The following is a 20,388-nucleotide window of genomic DNA, read 5'->3' on the forward strand; positions in this document are numbered from 1 at the left end:
TCAGTGCACTCTTTGACATTGGTCTTAGCAATATTTTGGGGGTGTCTGTCTCCTCAGGCAAGGGCAACAATAGCAAAAATAAACAAATGAAGGTACATCAAACTAAAAAGCTTTCGCTCAGTGAAGGAAACCATCACAAAACAAAAAGGCAACATACTCAATGGGAGAAGATATTTGCAAATGATATATCTGATAAGGAGTTTGTATTCAAAATATACAAAGAACTCATACAACTAACATCAAAAAAACTAAAAGAGAGGGTAGAAGACCTGAATAGACATTCTTCCAAAGAAGACAATACAGATGGCCAACAGGCACATGAAAAGATGCTCAGCATCACTAATCATCAGGGAAATGCAAATCAAAACTACAATGATATATCACCTCACATCTGTCAGGATGGCTATTATCAAAAAGACAACAAATAAGTATTGGCAAGAATTTGGAGAAAAGGAAACCCTCCTGCACTGTTGGTAGGAATGTAAATTGGTGCAGCCACTATGGAAAACAGTATGGAGAGTCCACAAAAAATTAAAAATAAAACTACCATATGATTCAACAATTCCATTCTGGGGTATTGATCCAAAGGAAATGAAAACACGAATTTGAAATTGTATATGCACCCCAATGTTCACTGCAGCATTACTACAATAACCAAGATATAGAAACAACCTAAGTGTCCACCAATAGATGAATGGATAAAGAAGATACGGTAAATATATACAATGTTATATTAGCCATATAAAGAATGAAAAATCTTGCCGTTTATGACAACATGAATGGACTTAGAGGGCATTATGCTACGTGGAATAAGTCAGACAAAGATCAGTACTGTATGATTTCATTTATATGTGGAATCTAAAAAAAAAAGTGAACAAACAAAACAAAACAGAAACAGACTCATACAGAAACCATACTGGTAGTTGTCGGGGGGGAGGGGTATGGGTAGGTGGACAAAATAGGGAAAGGGGATAAAGAGGTACAAACTTGCAGTTATAAAATAAAGAAGTCACAGAGATGTAACATACAAAATAGGGAATACCATCAACAATATTGTAATAACTTTGGTGAGAAATGGTAACTGGACTTATCATGGTGATCATTTCATAAAATATAACAATATCAAATCACTATATTGTACACCTGAAACTCATATACTAAGTCAACTGTACTTCAATTTTAAAAAAAAGATTTTAAATCACTAATATGTAAATTAGGCAAAGTACTCTGTAATAATTGCTTTATTTTGTTACTGTTTCTGTTTGTGTAAAACCACTAGAAACATTTTTAATAGAAGAGATTATTTTACAGTTCTACTACAGATTTTACTTTTTTTACTGTTATTCAAGATCAAAGTTTAAACAGAGTAACAATAGCATTTACAGAGAAACATGAACATCGTTCTTTGATAATGAAAATGTCTTTGCTGTTAAAGGAACACAATAGGACTTTATGTGACGAAAGTTTACTAGATATTACAGGAAGAGGTTTATGAAATATCCTCATCTCAGCCTGTGATTTCTCTGAAAGCAAGAGAATTACTAAAAGCCCGTGTGAAAATACTTCAGCCAAAGTAACATCAGTCTGAAGAAATGTAAGGATTCCAGCATGTGCTACCATCACGCATGTGCTGATGAGAACATACCTACTGAAAAGCACTTTTTAGGGCCTCTTATTTGCAGATTTCCTTTTCGGAAAGGAGCAAAACAATTTTTGTTTTGGTTTCGATGCGGTTGTGTCATTTTGGCAAACCCGTTCTTTGATTTTGAAGTTTCAAGAACTTTCTCTTGCACTCAGAACTGCTCATGAGTTTTCAACATCTTTTAAATTACACGGAATGTGGATAGACTCCTTTCCTGTGAGTTTAATGAAGGAAGGCTTTGGATGGCTTTAAAGGTTGGTTAACTTCACTTGACACAGCCAAATGCTGTGAGTGTTGCCAGGGATAGATGGAGTAAGCTAAATGCTTTCTGGAGGGTTTAAGTATTCCTAGGCTACTAATTAGAGAGATTAAAAGGAACCCTTCAGAGAAATGGTACCTCAAAAGTCAGACCAGAATTGTTTATCAGAGCAAAACAGAAGAAACACTAGGCATCTATATTGTTGATACAAAAAAAAAAAAAGAGGGATTTACTATCTGAATTAGTGATGAATCGTTTTATCTGGAAATAACATAAAATGCCTACAATCCAATAAATTTCTATCTAGCTTTGAACAATTTGAAATTTCCAAATTGTATTAATGTTAAACAATAAAGTAAAATTTTGTCTCAGCTCTTATATTCAATTGATGATGTCCCCTTCAGTAACTGTTTCCCCTTCTATCACTACCACTCACCTCCATGATATGGGTTTCTAATTCAGTTACTTGCATGTTTGGAATTACAAAAATATTTGTCCATGGAAACAATCTAAAAAACTGTTTTTAGATACTTTCACTAGCCCGTAATTAAGCTGATATACCTGAAAGCCTACTGTATTTCACTTAAAAATCAAAAATAGAAGAAGCTAATTTGTGGTAATACAATTGCACACTCTAGAAAAAAATTAGAAAGTGTTGCTCTTTTGTGTTGCCTCGTGGCAACTGGGTTATATGATACTTGCCTGCTGCTCAGTGCACTCTAAGCACCTTGGATACAGACTCATCTAACTCTCCCCGGCCCAGCTAAGATGTTCAGATTCAGAGTGACTCAGTTCAGGAGTGCCCCATCTCAGGGCTGATGCTCTCTGCCAACCTGTGCAAACATTCAGAATCAACTGAGATAACTCACTTAGTTCTTTTCCCATTATCCACTAAATGGGAGACAGGAGTGGGCCCAAAGTATTGAGAATGAAGAAAAACTAGTCTAGACTTCACTTTCTCCCTATTTTGGGGTCAAGCATCTGCAGTTAACACAACTTAGATCTATGTGGAAGGATCTGATGGATGCATCACTAAAGCAAAAAACCAAAGTGCAGAACAAAAATGCTGTATTTGTGGGGGAAAACATGTCTGTAAATGCATGAACTATCTACAAAGAGATCCAAGAAATGGAACTGTAATACCGGTTAGTCTGAGAAAAAGAATTTGGGAGACAGAGGGCAGAATGTGGAGGTGGGAGAGATTTTTCACTGTGTACTTTTTCAAACTGTTTGGATTTGGTCTCATTTGCAAGCAATATGGTTCCACGTGCACACAAAAAAGCTTTTTTAAGAAGAACCAAATGAAAGAAGTCTCCTGAGAGAAAGGTCTCACTTAATGCTTTGATGCCTTAATACTTTTCACATGAGGAGAACTGCAATAAAATTCAGGCTCTCAAGAGAGTCAGCAGATGGTGAGGAGAAAATTGGAGCCCCCAGAGGTAGCACACCCGGAGGGTGGAGGGAGAGGAGGAGTCATGCTGTCTCGAGCCATTTGTCTGGCCCCTCCTTGGGCAGTTATGGGGAAGTTGAGTGGTAGGCAGAATTCTAAGATGGCGCCCAAGATTCCCACCCCCTGGTATACACAGTTTGTAAAATCTCCTCGCCTTGAGCGTGGGCAGAATCCGTGAATATGATAGGATATCTTCCTTGAGCGTGGGCAGAATCCGTGAATATGATAGGATATCTTCCTGTGACCAGGTTTCTAATCAGTTGTCTCTGAATCCAAAGGGAGATTATCTGGTTGGGCCAGACCTAAACATGTGAATCCTTAAAAGGGCTCGGCCCTTCAGGAAGTCAGAGACACATGCCCCTGCTGGCCTGGACGGAAACATCCATGTCAGGAACTGTCTACAGAGACCACACGGCAAGGAACTGTGGTTGACATCTAGGAGCTGAGAGTGTTCCCCAGCCAACAGCTACCAAGAAAATTGGCAACCTTGGTCCTATATATGGAATTCTGCCAACAACCTGAATGGGCCTTGAAGGAGTCCCCGCAGGCCTCACATGAGAACTGCAGTGTTCTCAGCTGTAATGTGCCCAGATTTCTGACTGACAAGACCTTGAAATAATAAATGGGTGCTGTTTTTTTTTTTTGTTTTTGTATACCAAAGGACCTTTATTACTTTTCCTCTAAATTCTTAAATACTTATAAAATGTCCATGCTCTAGTTATAATATCATTTTATAGACATTTAAAATGCATCTTCATTTATAAATATTTTACATTTAGTTCATAGAACAGATCATTTAATGGGTGCTGTTTTAAGCTGCTGAATTTGTGGTAATTTTTAGACAACAATAGAACACTAATAAGGTTTTTTGACTAAAGGAGCCCAGTGGGTTATGAGAGTCTCCAGTGGATCCTAATCCTGGAATCCCCAGTCACTTATTATGAGAGCTGTGTAAGCAGGAAAAGAAAGACCAGTTTTGGGGGGAGGGATGCATTATTTCTACCTGTCACATATCCTCCAAACCAAGTAACTTAATTTTGCCTTGTTAAATCTAAACTTTGTCATATAGTACTCCTTATTAGTGTAATTTTTAGTAAGAAAGAAAATAAAAACCCAAAACCTCCTCCTCTTTAATATTATATTTAAATATTTACATTTCATTTGTTAGTGCTTTTCCATTAATTTTTTTTTTTTTTTTTGGTTGCACTGGGTGTTAGTTGTGGCAGGCGGGCTCCTTAGTTGCAGCATGCAAACTCTTAGTTACGGAATGCATGTGGGATCTAGTTCCCTGACCAGGGATCGAACCCACGCCCCCTGCATTGAGAGCACAGAGTCTTATCCACTGTGCCACCAGGGAAGTCCCAGTGCTTTTCCATTAATTTTTAAAATCTAATGAATTACTAGCATCCTAAAAAATAACAACTTTATGCTACTAATGAGGGATTAGACAATATACATTATTTAATTTATAATACAATAATTTCATTTTCTCATTAAATAAAACAGAAAGTCTTTCCACAGAAAAATGCCATACCTGGAATAAGTTCTCTTTTTATCCTCCATCTCTGGTTCTTTCTTTATGTTTATCATCATTGTGCTGACAACTAATTCTGAGAAGAAAGTTCCAGAATGACATTCTGGCCATTTTGCCCATAGAAATATCACTAGTCCCTGCTGTTTGTGGCCTTCATGTTTATTATGTAATTAGTTATATAATAAAAAGGTTAAGTTGGTCTTGAGATCATATTGCTCCATCACTGAAGACCTTTGCAAAGAAAGTAACCCCCTCCAAAAATAGGCTCCACCTGGATATTTTATTTAATGTAGGCTTAGATGGAAAGATTCTCTTTCTACTCTATTTATCTTAGTACGATTTTTTAAATATGTCATCTCCTTTCTACCACTACTCCACTGAATTTGTTCTTGTTAAAACTATCCTTGACCTACTTGCCAAGCCAATGGACACTTTTCTATCCTCATCCTTCTCACTTCTCTGCATCATTTGGTACTGTTGACCACTCCCACTTTATTGAGATATGACCCAACCACTCTCACCTACCTGGCTTTTAGGAAGGGCTGCCTTCATGAGGGTGTGACCTGAGCGGTGGCACAGGGCCCCATACTCAGGGCCTCATGCTTGGCCCTGCTGTCGCCATCTTGAAATTCTTAATAATTTTTGGACAAAAGATCCCACAGATTATACAGCCAATTCTGTTTTTAGAGCATAATTTTGTTTTGCTTTCTCTGCTGTGATCTACACATTCTTTCCCCATCTCGTTTGTGGCCCCTGTCTTCTGGCATGAATACTGATATTACCACACTTGCTCTTTGTGACTTTTCACATCCTCCCTTGGTAATCTCTAACTACAGTTATTGTTTTTGGACAGCCCCTAAGTCGTTTACCCATACTTCTATGTCTCTCACACAGGCCTGTGAACCTACCTCCTAAATATTTCTTTCTACTTTTTAAAAAAAATTTATTTATTTTATTTGTTTATTTTTGGCTCTGTTGGGTCTTCATTACTGCGCACGGGCTTTCTCTAGTTGTGGCGAGCGGGGGCTACTCTTCATTGCAGTGCATGGGCTTCTCATTGCGGTGGCTTTTTTTTTTTTTTTTTTTTTTTTTTTTGGTACGTGGGCCTCTCACTGTCGTGGTCTCTCCCGTTGCGGAGCACAGGCTCTGGACGCACAGGCTCAGAGGCCATGGCTCACGGGCCCAGCCACTCCGCGGCATGTGGAATCTTCCCGGACCCGGGCACGAACCCGTGTCCCCTGCATCGGCAGGCAGACTCTCAACCACTGTGCCACCAGGCAAGCCCTTGTGGTGGCTTCTCTTGTTGCAAAGCACGGTCTCTAGGCACGTGGGCTTCGGTAGTTGTGGCATGCAGGTTTCAGTAGTTGTGTCTCGCCGGCTCTAGAGCACAGGCTCAGTAGTTGTGGTGCACGGGCTTAGTTGCTCAGCGGCATGTGGGATCTTCCTGGACCAGGGCTCAAACCTGTGTCCCCTGTGTTGGCAGGCGGATTCTTAACCATTGCACCACCAGGGAAGCCGATATTTCTTTCTGCTTTTTATTTCTACTGTTATTCTTTTTAATTAAGCCCAGTCATCACCGTGGTATAGACCAGTGCAGTAGTATTCTAACTCAATTTCCTAACTCCAGTCTTGCCTTCTAATCCATCCACTACCATGATTTTCCCCTGGAATAAACCTTGTCCCATAATCCAACCTTCCTACTACAATGAGCATTCTTTCTAAGATAGTTATATAATTTTACTATATTCCTTAAAATTTTCTATGATTCCCCAGTGTTTTCAAGATAAAAGTTCAAACTCCTTAGAATTAAACACAAAGCTCTCATATTATGAGCTAACTCCTATCTTTCCAGGTAATTTCTAGCCATATATCCACCAATCTATCTGTCGCTGTGATTGCATTAAGGGTATTTCTTACATGGTCTGAATCCATGGCACCAATGTAACACTAGGCACAATATAAATGCTCTAAACATGTTATTTGAACAAATGAATGATATCAGCTTGTTTTAGCAATTTATAGTCAAGATTAGAAAATAGTCAAACCTAGAAAATAAAAATGAATATCATGGTGCAACCAGTTTTTCTAAGTGTATCATAATATACTTCTTTTATGAGTGTACATCTCACAATAGTTGAGGCTTGCATTATTAGTTTTCCATCTCAAAGAATTTTTATCTTTGAAATCTTTCTAAAGCTCAACATTGTGATCATAAATGAGACAGTCTATCTTTGTGTTTCCATGGCTCTGGGAATTCTATGAGAAATCGCTATTGGAGACAGATTCAACTGTTGTCCAGAGAGTAGGGAAGATAAATGCCTCATTGCATCCCTCAAATAAGGATGATAAAAGTATCAGTACCCTTTTCTCTCTTTCCATTCCCAAGAATCCAATGCCCTCTTTTAGGCTCTAGAATACTGAATTTCTAACATTTTTCCTCATTTACTCTCAAACAGAATTTTACAAAAACAACACTCTCACATATTTTTAAGTTGATATCCATCTTTTATCATCACTTTAAATAGTTGCAAAGGATCTAAGTCAGATGTTTAATAACTCTTTTAGATGTACCCAATGGAAATTATATATGCTAGTAATTTGATGACCCCATCATCCATTTAAAAACACAGGTACAAGTTCTTGTACATGTACAAGTTTAACAAGTGGAAAGTTTATATTATTCATCTCCTTTAACTTTTATTTCCATTACACTTTCTCCATAGAGTTTTCTCCTAATATTAGTAGTTTATATGCTTCAAAGTTATTTTAATCATATTTCTTGGGAATTCCCTGGCGGTCCAGTGGTTAGGACTCCGCACTTTCACTGCTGAGGGCCTGGGTGGGGGAACTAAGATCCTGCAAGCCAAGCAGCCAAAAAAAAAAAAAAAAAAGTCATATTTCTTTACAATAAAAACATGTGCATATTAAAATTAAACATTTTTAAATTTCATTTTTATTTCCTCTGGCCGTAGACTTGAAGTGTTAATTTTTTAAATACTGAGTTCTACATTACAAGGATTATGAATTCATAATAGATTAGAAAGACAAAAATAAATGATATATTCTGGTGAATAACTATTAAACAGAATAAGATTTTATGGAAAATGCATTTCTCAGTGAGATTTATAAGGTTTTTAAAAATTAGTTCATGGATGAATGTTACTGAAAGCGAGAATAAGCCAGCATTCTACAAAAAAATGCATACAAAGAAAAGAGAAACTCTTTACATAAATAAAAGGAGAAAGAGTTTTGATATACAATTCATTTGGTTATTTGAACTACTTCTAAGGTCATATATTAAGAATTACATAGTGATCTATCATAAAAAATTTTTTTAAGTTGTCTAAATACTGAGTAGTTAGTACTTAAAATACGTAGTAGCTGAATACTTAAGTAGTTTCTTTTTCTGTTTTGTTGAGAAGCAGAGTTGGAAACCATCCAGCTTGCCGAAGGATTTGTCACCCACTTATTCGTCATTCAGTTTCTCAGTTTTGGGGAACTATATCAAAAAGGCTTTACCAAGACTTATCAAATTACTACTAATGAAATCTCTTACTCCTTCACTGGAGAGGACACTTCTTTAACCCAGCAGGCTCAGAAAGGACTGAGGAAATTAAAATATTGTTGACGTCAACAACTTTTCCAATAAAATGTTGTTAAACATTTAAACATCTTTTCATGTACTTTTGATATTTTTTTGTCAAAATTTGGAGCCGCAGATTTAGATTGAAGGACGATATCCACTATATAACACTAGTTGACAGTCCTCACTGTTAAGCCAATCAGCCCAATGAGATTTTCTATGAGATAAATTCCAACTTCATTTTTTTTTAATTTTTTAATTTTATTTTTTTATATAGCAGGTTCTTATTAGTCATCAATTTTATACACATCAGTGTATACATGTCAATTCCAACTTCAATTTTCAATTCAAAACACTTGGTAATATAGGTGTCCTTGTGACAGGAAGCTCAATTCTGCACACTAGTTCTAAAATAGATGGAGCGCCGAATGGAGCTGTAACATGAATTTCTTTTGCTAATAGATCAAAAACAATGTCATGTTCATTGTTTCTTACTAACGGTCTCTTTCCTCGGCTCTCAAGGGGACTGGTTCTCCATTCTGACTTAGTCCAAATAAGGAGTTTTCTTGCACTTTCTTTAGAAGAAAGAACTTTTCTGTAGTAATACGACTCCCAGAATACCTTTCACTAAAGCAGTTCCTAAAGGGGCGTGTCTTATGGTGCAGAACTGCTGAAAGTCCCGGAGTTGAATTACACAATCAAACTCTGGGACAATAACAGGCTATGTTTTCTTTCAAATTCCTACTTCCTGAAACGGAGGCCGTTTATGAGAAACAGTATATTTCAGGGAGGTTGTGTCATAATTAACTTTTTCCAGAGTTAGATTTGCTAGTTTTATAGTGTATTTCCTCTTCTTCGAGATAAAGGTGAGTATCAGCCTTTTAATGACAAAAACGCAGTAGATGTGGGTATAAAAGATGACATAGTTTTTAAGGAAGTATTTTCTTAAATTGTGACCGTTTCCACCTGGGGGCCTTCTCTACATTGAAATAACTTTGGAGCTCCAAGACAATTTGCGCTTCTGAAAACTCCCCAGAAAGGGAGGGGGAGGGGAGAAGGACCACCTACAGCAGTAAAGTTAGGTTATTAGGAAGGGGAGAAAAGAAACCAGTTTCTTTTCTTTTTTATTTATTTTTGGATGCGTTGAGCCTTCGTTGCTGTATGCGGGCTTTGTCTAGTTGCGGTGAGCCGGGGCTACTCTTTGTTGCGGTGCTCTGGCTTCTCATTGCAGTGGCTTCTCTTGTTGCAGAGCACGGGCTCTAGGCGCACGGGCTTAGTAGTTGTTGCTCGCGAGCTCTAGAGCGCAGGCTCAGTAGTCGTGGAGCACGGGCTTAGTTGCCTCATGGCACATGGGATCTTCTCGGATCAGGGCTCGAACCCGTGTTCCCTGCACTGGCAGGCGGATTCTTAACCACTATACCACAGGGAAGTCCCGAAACCAGTTTCTTTTAAAGGCTTAAATAATGGGGACTTCCCTGGAGGTCCAGTGGTTAAGATTCCGGGCTTCCACTGCAGGGGGCGGAGATTCCATCCCTGGTCAGGGAACTAAGACCCCCCCACGCCGCGCTGGGCGGCCAAAAAAGAAAAAAAAAAAAGGTTTAAATAATAAAGTCCTCAATTCATGAGACTTGCTAGAGCTGCTGCTAGTGAACATCTGGCTTTATTTATCACTGAATTATAATGTTTGATTACAGGAATTGGGATTACTTATTTGAAAAATTAACCTTGGGACGTTTGCCTGGAGTACATACGTAGAGATAACAGAAACTGTCACTTTTATGATGGCCTCAATAGTTTTGCCAGGAAACAGATAAGGCTGAAAAATTGCTCTTCTCATTTGGGATGAACCCCGAGGGGAATTCTGGATGTGGAGAAGCATTATGTAGAGAGAAAGTATGAAAAATTAAAATCCTTCGTATTTCTATTCAAAAGAGTCCTTTCATTAACCAATTTTAGCATTTAAAATTAGGGGTCCAGATGACTTTTTAAAGCCACAGATTAAAACCTTTAGAATTGTTTGGAATTTGCAGGTGGGTGAGGGCGCAAAGAGAGGCAGGATCAGAAGGGAGGGGACTTTATGTCACAACATAATGGCATCTCTGTTTGCTTCTATCTCCCTCTGCCTTTTCGTTTTACTTGATGCAGCTAGTACTCTTATGAGAAACAATATTCGGTTTTGGTTGGCTGATACTTCATTGTTAAGAACATTTTAAATTCTTCACATGTAATCACTGTTGCTGTACAAGTCTATACATGATGGTTCATCATAGTCTCAAATTTTGTTGTTTCTCCTCTTTCCTCCTTGACCTCAAATTCAAGTGAACCAAAAGAGTATTAGTAATTGTACCACAGAAGCTGTGCACCCCTAGGTCTGAGTGGTGTGTCAGCAGATGACATGACTGTACGGTGTGCGTTATTTTGGGTAAGGGTGGGTGTAGGTTAATTTACCACTTGGATAACACAACAGATGTAAACAAAAGCCAAGTCAAGTCTTTATATCCACTGACCAAAATAATTTACTTCTGTCTTCCCACCTCCTTTGTCCAAATCCTGTCAACCTGCAGCCTCAAAAGAAACAAAACACTTTAAATTATTCTAGCAATAATTTACTCTCCACTTTAAATGTCTTTTTGAGTCTGAGATGAATTCTTCAAGTTCTTCCCCCAACAAGACTCCAGAATTTTATAGCATCCACTTGCATGAGTAGGGAGACAATAACTACTTTAAACTCTAAAAAATTATTTTTTGAAGTTAAAAAAAGCTATATGTAAATTATGATGGATATTATAAAATCTCACATAAAATAATACTGTGTAATGAGCACACCTGATTTGTTAAGCTGTAACAATCCCCCCTTAAGTGCTATGTGATCTAAGTTTGGGTTTAGAACCTGGAATTTTCCTTAAGAATAAGTGTGTGCATTTCAAAATATTTCTGAAATTCCATGGCTTCTCCCATTCCAAAATTTCACTGACCCCTTTCCCAGAACACAGCACATGTACTATTTTCCTGTCCCTTAATCTTTTGCAGAGAATGACAGCTTTTCAAAATAAAATGTTCATTGTAAATGCTTTTATTTCCTGATATTTTAAGTTCTATGGGTTGAAGAACTTTAACAGGAATGGACATTCAAACTTTTATTGTAAACTCATTCCATATTTATGTTTATTGTATTTGTTGCCTCTCTATATGGGGGACTCTGTTTCTTGTTATTGACAGTGACATCTATTTTTTCAGGATGTTGTGATTTGCTCTGTTTATAGAGTTCAGTGGAGTAGACGAATTTAAAAGTAAGAATATTATCTGATGCTATCATTCTTCTGAAGAACAGAAAGAGATGATCATAGCTTAAATATCAGTTACATAGTAATATCATTTGCCCAAAGTATGGTATACAAACTACTGATTTTAGGTGTCACATATCCAAACTGAAAATTTGAGTTGTGCTTAGTTTAATGTGCATTAAAAATATAATTAGCTTTAAAAATGTATTATTTCATGGATATTATTGCCCAGAAAGATGTTAAGTAAAAAGAAAGTGAGCCACTTTACTATTGATTTTAAGGAAATGATTAAATAACTACTATTACAGATAATATGCAGATATGGTCAAGATTGTGAAGGTGGCATGTAAATGGCTAAAATTTTGGAAATACTGCTGTAATGTGTTTGAGAAGTGGATATTTTCCGAACCAGCGCAATATCTTTGAACTTCACTGGTCCTTGGTGACAGAGCTCAACAGATAATACAATCTGTTGAAATTCCTGATTATAGATGTACAAAATATAGATAGATAAAGAAATGCTTTATCAAACTTTTATCAGACCTGCGGTCCTCATGAATTGTCATAAAATTGAAGAGATGCAGCATGTAGCTACTATTTTTTGAAATAAGAATCATAGAGAGGGTGAATTATCCCAGAGTAAGCATTATAGTTCCATTTTGTTGGTTTCATTGAGACACCATTATCTCTGAAGTGGCGGTCAGGTTGGGGCTGAAGGGTGGGAGTTGGGGGAGCATCATCTAGGTCCAGGGCCATTAACATAACATGGTATGTGCCAGTGACCATTAAAATGGTCATATTGGCAGTTTCTTTTTGGGAATTCATTCTAGGGAGGAAATAATTCTAAGTTAAATCCCGTGGAGACCATGTAGCTCTTATGCTAGCAGACCAGGCCGACACTGATCTTCAGTTACTTGCTGCTGAATTTTGAGAGGTGGAAATGGCATTACAGAATCGTAGAGTTGGAAAGGACTTTAGAGACCTTAGCAACCCCTCCTAATTTTATTAAAATTTTTTTTTCTTTTCTTAACATTAAAAAAAATTTATTTTGTATTGGAGTATAGTTGATTTACAATATTTTGTTAGTTTCAGGTGTACAGCAAAGTGATTTAGTTATACATATACATATATCTATTCTTTTTCAGATTCTTTTCCCATATAGGATATTACAGAGTATTGAGTAGGGTTCCCTGTGCTACACAATAGGTCCCTGTCAATTATCTATTTTATATATAATAGTGTATATATGTTAATCCCAACCTCCTAATTTATCCCTCCCTCCACCTTTCCCCTTTGGTAATCATAAGTTTGTTTTCTAAGTCTGTGAGTCTGTTTCTGTTTTATAAATAAGTTCATTTGTATAATTTTTTAGATTCCACATATAAGTGATATCATATGATATTTATCTTTCTCTGTCTGACTTACTTCACTTAGTGTGATAATCTCTAAAACCCCCCTAATTTTAGAGGTGAGTAAATTGAGGTCTAGCAGGGAAAGGTGACTTGCCTAAATTCATACAACTGGTTTGTGACAGAGCCAGAATTAGAACCCAGGTATCCTAATGTGTGATGAATAGAAAGAGCCTGGGAGCAAGAGACTTACTGTGTGGTTGGGATCCAACATGAAGTGAACAGATCACAGAGTTCAGGGAATTCATGAACAGGCAGTATCTAAAAGTCTAAGAAGCCATGGAAGCAGGTCTCTCTCCTACTCAACATAAATGACAATCTGTTCACCAATGCTAAATAAAGATAGTTAATAATAAGTATCCATTATTCGTTAATGCATATTTATTGAGCATATTCTGTACAGTAGTCCCCCTTTATCTATGATTTTGCTTCCCATGGTTTTAGTTACTCTACATCCGGAAATATTAAATGAAAATTTTCAGAAGTAAACAATTCCTAAATTTTAAATTGCCCACCCTTCTGAGTAGCGTGATGAAATCTCGCGCTGTCTGGCTGGGGCGTGAATAGCGTGGATCTTCTGTTTGTGGAGTGTAGCCGCCCATTAATCATCTGGCGGCCATCTTGGTTATCAGACAGACGGTGGCGGTATCTGATAGGCAGGCGCTGCGTTCAAGTCACCCTGATTTTACTGAACAGTGGCCCTAAAGAGCCAGAGTAGTGATACTGGCAATTCGGATATGCCAAAGAGAAGCCGTAAAGTGCTTCCTCTAAGTGAAAAGGTGAAAGTTCTCGACTTAATAAGGAAAGGAAAAAACATCGTACGCTGAATTTGCCAAGATGTACGGTAAGGACGAATCTTCTGTTCGTGAAATTGTAAAGAAAGAAGATGAAATTTGTGCTAGTTTTGCTGTCACACCTCAAACTGCAACAATTTTGGCCCTAGTGCATGATTAGTGCGTAGTTAAAAGAGAAAGGCATTACGTTGGTACAGTAAGATATTTTGAGAAAGACAGAGGGAGACCGCATTCACATATCTTCTTTTACAGTATATTATTACAGTTCTATTTTATTATTAGTTATTGTTAATCTTTTACTGTGCCTAATTTATAAGTTAAACTTTGCCATAGATAATGTATGTAGGGTATATATAAGGTTCGGTACTGTCAACGAAAATTCACTTACCAAGTTAAGAAGAAAACGTTAGTGTCGAAGAAAGGGAAAAATAAATTGACGTTTGCGGTTGAGCAGGCATTCCCACCTTTGAGGAGGTCTGGTTAATGTATAATGCAGATGAACACGGCACACTAAAGGGGGAGGGAGGAGGCCCAAACGGACAGAGAGAGAATTTTACGCTTAAATTTTCTTGTCCTGCTTTAAAATACAAATTTTATTTCATCAGTACTATTCACGGTTTCAGGCATACACTGGGGTGTCTTAGAACCGATCCCCTGTGGATAAGGGGGGACTACTGTATGGCAGTCTTATTGCTACAAGGCTTACATACATTATCTTATTTAATATGCACTACAGTTTTGTGAGTCAGGTACTATTATTTGTCGTATTTGTTTAATAAATGGTAATTATTATTTCCACCTCTTTGCTGTTAGTGTGACTCCATTACTCTACCTCATGGCAATACACTTCCTCTACCTCTAATTGCAACCATTTGCTAGAACTCTGCCAGTCGTCTCTTCACATCCCTTGCAGGTGAGATGACATACCTGCCAGACCAGACTTTCCCCAGTACCTGCAGCTGTGTTTGTCCTTCAGGTGCCTTCCTGACTTGAACAGATAACTCCAAAGGAGGTTCTAGCCTTACTCCAGGCTCCTGCATCCTGCTATTTAGTGCACTATGCCTACCCTATACACGATAGGAGAGATCTTTTCTTAGAAAAACTTTGATAAAGGTTAACACTCACTGATGAGGGTTTGGATTATTCATCTGTGATAGGTGGGAATGTAGGGGCCAGGCAGAGTGGTAAGGATGTCTAGTTGCAAAGTAAGGCTGAAAGAAAAACAAGATAATACATGCAGTAACCATCCCTAAGTTAACCATAGGACATAGTCAAAGGAAGTGCCACCAAAATATGTACAGTGTCACCATGTTTTGTTAAATCACTTCTGAATATATGTAGGCATCGTAATTGAGAGGCAAAAATCAGACTGCTTAATTATAGTCAAAGAATACTCAAATTTTGAAAACTTACACTTTTTAAAACTTCATTATAAGTATTATAACCATGCACAGAAACAATGATATCAAAATATTTATAGCGCTTATTTATTAGTGAGACCATAGGTAATTCTTATTTTCTTTTTTACCATATTTTTCTCCAGATTTTCTACAATAACACTTTTTGCTCTCATAATAATAAACTGTTTCAAAAATCTAAATTCTTAAATAATATATCAGAGATTCTGTGTGGCACAACCTTCAAGACTTTTATAATTTAAATACTACTTGATCAGGGCTACTGGGAAGCATCCAGTAGGTTGGTAATACCTCTCACCTGCAAGCTAGTAGCCACTATGTGTGAAAAAGGAAGTCAGAGTGGAAGAAAAGCATTACTTATTATGCAACAGATTTCAGAAGTTCCACAGCATCTCAACACCGTAATTCCCCCAAGTCACTGTTGTCAGAGGAAAAGCTTTTTAGACTGAAAGCTGCACACGTACAAAGTGAAAGGCTGAGTGAACATGAGGGAACCAAGGGCTCCCCTGGCCAAATTTTTCCGAAAATATGTATCCCTTACAGTCATCCCATCTGCTCCCACTCAGCCTCTTCTGAATGCATAGCTCTTCTAAGAGCTGGTCTTTCATTTCACTCTCCTGGAAGGGTGTAGGCATTAGCTGAGGCAGATCAGGAGTTCAATGTGGACATCTGGAAAGTGTGATGCTTATTGGATATCCAAGTGCACATATCAAATAAACAGTTGAAAATATGTTTCTTAAAAGTTCAAGAGAGAAGTTTGAACTGGAGTTAGAAATCACATGACTGTCAACCAATACGTGGTATTTAAAACTATGAACTGAATGAAATCACCAAGGAGTGGATTTAGATTGAGAAAGGAGGGCCAGAGACTGAGGCTTTGCACATTCCAATATGATGGGGTCCAGGAGAGGAGGGGGAACCAACCGAAAAGTCTGAGAAGGAGTGATCAGTGAGGTAGTAGGAAAACCAAGAGTGTGGTATCCCGGAGGGCAGTAGAGGAGGAAGGGACTGTGTCACATGCTGTTGGTAGGTCAGCTAAGATGAGGAGTGAGAACTGACCATTGGATTTAGGTATGTGGAGTTTATCAGTGACTTTGACCAGGGCAGCTTCAGTGGAGTGATGGAACAATAGTCTGATTGCAGTACATTTAAAAGAGAATGGGAAAAGACAGGTTGAAAGCTCAAGTAGGAACAATTCTTTCAAGGAATTTTTGCTGCAAAGAGCAATAGCTAGTGACGAAAGTGAAGTCAGGAGACTTTTCTCCTAAGGTGAAAGAAATAATGGCTTGTTTGTAAATTGATAAGAATGAGCCAGTGGAGAGCAAAAACCTGGTGATGTAAGAGGCAGAGGAGAGTGAAAACGTGCATCAATGTGCTTGAGTAGAGAGAGGGGTAGAATTATTGTGTGAATGGAATGATTGGTTTTAGATAAGAGAATGGATTATGGTTTTCTCTGGGTACATGCCCAGTAGTGGGATTGCTGGGTCGTATGGTAGTTCTATTTTTAGCTTTTTAAGGAACCTCCATACTGTTCTCCATAGTGGCTGTATCAATTTACATTCCCACCAACAGTGCAAGACGGTTCCCTTTTCTCCACACCCTCTCCAGCATTTGTTGTTTCTAGATCTGCCCATTTTTGGATTGGGTTGTTTGTTTTTTTAATATTGAGCTGCCTGAGCCGTTTATATATTTTGGAGATTAATCCTTTGTCCGTTGATTCATTTGCAAATATTGTCTCCCATTCTGAGGGTTGTCTTTTCATCTTGTTTATAGTTTCCTTTGCTGTGCAAAAGCTTTTAAGTTTCATTAGGTCCCATTTAAAAAAAAATTATTATTATTATTTCCATTACTCTAGGAGGTGGGTCAAAAAAGATCTTGCTGTGATTTATGTCAAAGCGTGTTCTTCCTATGTTTTCCTCTAAGAGTTTTATAGTATCCAGTCTTACATTTAGGTCTTTAATTCATTTTGAGTTTATTTTTGTGTATGATGTTAGGGAGTGTTCTAATTTCATTCTTCTACATGTAGCTGTCCGCTTTTCCCAGCACCACCTATTGAAGAGACTGTCTTTTCACCACTGTATATCCTTGCCTCCTTTGTCATAGGTTAGTTGACCATAGATGTGTGGCTTTATCTCTGGGCTTTCTATCCTGTTCCATTGATCTGTATTTCTGTTTTTGTGCCAGTACCATATTGTCCTGATTACTGTAGCTTTGTAGTATAGTCTGAAGTCAGGGAGTCTGATTCCTTCAGCTCCCTCAAGATTGCTTTGGCTATTTGGGGTATTTTGTATCTCCATACAGATTTTAAGATTTTTTTTGTTCTAGTTCTGTAAAAAATGACATTGGTAATTTGATAGGGATTGCATTGAATCTGTAGATGGCCTTGGGTAGTATAGTCATTTTCACAATATTGGTTCTTCCCCAATGTTCATTGCAGCACTATTTACAATAGCCAGGTCATGGAAGCAACCTAAATGCCCATCGACAGGCAAATGGATAAATAAGATGTGGTACATATAAACAATGGAATATTACTCAGCCATAAAAAGGAATGAAATTGGGTCATATGTAGAGACGTGGATGGACCTAGAGACTGTCATATAGAGTGAAGTAAGTCAGAAAGAGAATAACAAGTATCGTGTATTAATGCATATATGTGGAATCTAGAAAAATGGTACAGGTGAACCAGTTTGCAAGGCAGAAATAGAGACACAGATGTAGAGAACAAACATGGACACCAAGGGGGGATAGTGGCTGCGGGGGTGGTGGTGGGATGAACTGGGATAGATGAACTGACATGTATACACTAATATGTATAAAATAAATAACTAATATGAACCTGCTGTATAAAAAATAAATAAAATAAAGTTTAAAAAATAAAATAAAACAGATAACCAACAACGACCTACTGTTAAAAAAATTAATTAGTTAAAAAGAGTTGTTACAATGTACACTCTCACAAAGCAGTATCGGCAAGTGATTTTAGCCCTGTTTCATCCAGTGTGCTTTGTAATTTTGCAATTATCTGTTTTTATTAGTTTCACATTTCTCAGATTTACCTACCTCCATGTGAATCAGATGGTCCAAACATGTTAGTGAGACCAACACTATCCATTTAATTGCTTCAGGAGGTAAGAGTTTTTTAATCACTAGTTAAGTAAACAAATCAAAGGGAATGTCTTACTGATAGTAAATTAAGATCATCATCTCCATACACAAAAGACAGCATATTAAAGTTAATTTTTTTTCTAGTAAGATTGATGAAATGTTATTGCGTTTATGAAAGTTTCAAATTAATATTTCATTTGATAATATGCAAATTTTTAGGATTGTCAGATTTTAAAAAAATTGTATCAAGCCTTTTTTCACAGATAAGCTGTAAGAATTCAGAACACAAAGTTTCTGGTGTAATGATTGAACCTAAATACTTGGAATTGATAACACATTACTACTAGGTTGTCATAGATTTTCTTATTTTTAGATACAGATTGTGAGGTTTTTTTTTTTGGTAACTGTACTGTGATTACACAAGATAATTTATTAGGTAAAACACACTGAAGTATCAATATTAAGGAGAAAACAGCATGATGAATGCAACCTAATTAAAAATAGGTATATTTTATTATTTAATAAGTACTATATCTACATCTACCTGTGTATATACCTATTTATATACCTATCTATCTAGAGAGGAGGATACAGCAAATTTGGCAAAATATTAAAATTTGGTGAAACTGAGTAAATAGTTTTCTGTATACTTGCAGCTTTTCTATAGATTTAAAAATATTTCAAAATAATATACTGAATATAAAGCACAAAAATAAGCAACAGAACCAATTTACCAAGTTAATTTGACATAAATTTGTAAATATTACTAATATATGATGAGCTTTTACAATTCAAGGAGTTTGGATACACTTATAGCAAAGGAAATAAATGACATGAATGGAGAATATACAAAAGAAAAGAAGTCAAATACACATAAAAATCATGTTTTTTCTCTGTAGAAATTAAATCATATTAAAATCAAATACATTTTCATCAATAAAACTAGTTAATTTGTTCTTCATTTTTTTGTTGTTGTTAATGCTGAAATAGCAGGAAAGGCTCATGTATATAATGCTTGTGGGAGCCTAATTGCTACAAGCTCTGAGAAAAGCAATTTGACAATATTTATCTAAGATTATTAAAAATGTTTATATACTCTAGTCCATTAATCCTGCTTCTGTAATTATTTCTTAAATAAAATGATCTAGAAGGCAATTTTGCAATTATCTGTTTTCACTAGTTTCACATTTCTCAGATTTATCTACCTCCATGTGAATCAGATGGTCCAAACATGTTAGTGAGACCAACACTATCCATTTAATTGCTTCAGGAGGTAGAGTTTTTTAATCACTAGTTAAGTAAACAAATCAAAGGGAATGTCCTACTGATAATAAACAAGACCATCATTTCCATACACAAAGACAGCATATTAAAGTTAATTTTTTTACTGACATAAACAGTTCCTTGATTTTTATCTCAAGCATTAAAAAATCTATTTTGTACTCTATGACATCTCAATAAACATTTGTTGATTTTCTTTTAAACACACAAAGAAAAAAAAAGAGAATTGGGTGATTCATCTCTGACAGCAGATGGGAAGGCAGGGTGCGGGGTGCAGCTGCTGTTAGATTGGTAGAGGGGGGTGGGAGTCTGTGGAAATCCTCTTCTGATTGCTGAGAATGAGGGTAGAGGAGGGAGAGAAAGTGTGAAATAGGCACCTAAGAGATTGGAAGGTGGATGGACCCAAGAAGTGCAGTGTGATTGCAGCATTAGTTGCTGAAGTTCTGTTTTGCTGAAAGCCTGCTTTCGGTTTTAAGGCTCATTGGATTCACTGGCAAAATAACCACTCGTTTCACATAAATAGCTTTAATCAATTCTTTAATGAAAGGTGATTCAACTCAATTTCAATATACAATCATTAGAAGGAAAGAAACAAGAATATTAGGGAAATGTAACAGGGTATACAT

The 20,388-nt window shown here is 36.9% G+C and overlaps 1 protein-coding gene across 1 annotated transcript in view; it reads left to right on the forward strand.

Moving 5' to 3' along the window:
• Positions 1 to 9,233: 9,233 nt before the first annotated feature.
• The window catches only part of ALPK1 (alpha kinase 1), a 133,655-nt gene continuing 122,500 nt past the window's right edge, over positions 9,234 to 20,388 (forward strand). The window contains exon 1 of the mRNA XM_024119298.3: positions 9,234 to 9,334. The gene's annotated coding sequence lies outside the window, so the exon portion shown is untranslated. The remainder of the gene's footprint in view (positions 9,335 to 20,388) is intronic.

The sequence above is a fragment of the Physeter macrocephalus genome, chromosome 7, assembly GCF_002837175.3.
Source record: "Physeter macrocephalus isolate SW-GA chromosome 7, ASM283717v5, whole genome shotgun sequence".
NCBI lineage: Eukaryota > Metazoa > Chordata > Mammalia > Artiodactyla > Physeteridae > Physeter > Physeter macrocephalus.